A 1,233-nucleotide genomic window follows, 5' to 3' on the forward strand; every position below is an offset into this window, starting at 1 on the left:
ATTAGTTTCTCTAATGCAACAGAATTGCAAGTTCCATGGACTTCCAATGGAAGATCCTCATCAGTTCTTAGCTGAATTCTTGCAAATCTGTGACACAGTCAAGACTAATGGGGTAGACCCTGAGGTCTATAGACTGATGCCTTTCCCTTTTGCTGTAAGAGACAGAGCTAGAATATGGTTGGACTCTCAACCTAAAGAAAGCCTGAACTCTTGGGAAAAGCTAGTCAATGCCTTCTTGGCAAAGTTCTTTCCACCACAAAGATGGAGTAAGCTTAGAGTGGAAGTCCAAACCTTCAGACAGAAGGATGGAGAATCCATCTATGAAGCTTGGGAAAGATACAAACAACTAATCAGAAAATGTCCTTCAGACATGCTTTCTGAATGGAGCATCATAGGTATTTTCTATGATGGTCTCTCTGAACTATCCAAGATGTCTTTGGATAGCTCTGCTGGAGGATCTCTTCATCTGAAGAAGACGCCTGCAGAGGCTCAAGAGCTAATTGAAATGGTTGCAAATAACCAATTCATGTACACTTCTGAAAGGAATCCTGTGAATAATGGGACTAATCAGAAGAAAGGAGTTCTTGAGATTGACACTCTGAATGCCATACTGGCTCAGAATAAGATATTGACTCAACAAGTCAATTTAATTTCTCAAAGTCTGTCTGGAATGCAAAATGCACCTGGCAGTACTAAAGAGGCTTCATCTGAGGAAGAAGCTTATGCTCCTGAGAACCCTTCAATGGAAGAGGTGAATTACCTAGGAGAACCCTATGGAAACACCTATAATTCTTCATGGAGAAATCACCCAAATTTCTCATGGAAGAATCAAGAGAGACCTCAACAAGGTTTCAATAATAATGGTGGAAGAAACAGGCTTGGCAATAACAAGCCTTTTCCATCATCTTCTCAGCAACAGACAGAGAGTTCTAAGCAGAGTACTTCTGACTTAGCAACAATGGTCTCTGATCTAATAAAGACCACTCAAAGTTTCATGAATGAAACAAAGTCCTCCATTAGGAATTTGGAAGGACAAGTGGGTCAGCTGAGTAAGAAAGTTACTGAACTCCCTCCTAGTACTCTCCCAAGTAATACAGAAGAAAATCCAAAAGGAGAGTGCAAAGCCATAACCATGGCCGAATATGGAGAGGAAAGAGAGGAGGTGGACGCCACTGAGGAAGACCTCAATGGGCGTGCACCAATCTCCTCTGAGTTCCCCAATGAGGAACCATG

General features: G+C 41.8%; 1 non-coding gene across 1 annotated transcript; it reads right to left on the reverse strand.

Annotated features, from left to right (window-relative positions):
- Nucleotides 1-268: 268 nt before the first annotated feature.
- LOC130978359 (small nucleolar RNA R71) lies at nucleotides 269-376 on the reverse strand. The gene has a single exon (XR_009086007.1). It is a non-coding gene; the product is annotated as a small nucleolar RNA R71 (small nucleolar RNA).
- Nucleotides 377-1,233: the final 857 nt, after the last annotated feature.

Source organism: Arachis stenosperma, chromosome 4 (assembly GCF_014773155.1).
Source record: "Arachis stenosperma cultivar V10309 chromosome 4, arast.V10309.gnm1.PFL2, whole genome shotgun sequence".
Classification (NCBI taxonomy): domain Eukaryota; kingdom Viridiplantae; phylum Streptophyta; class Magnoliopsida; order Fabales; family Fabaceae; genus Arachis; species Arachis stenosperma.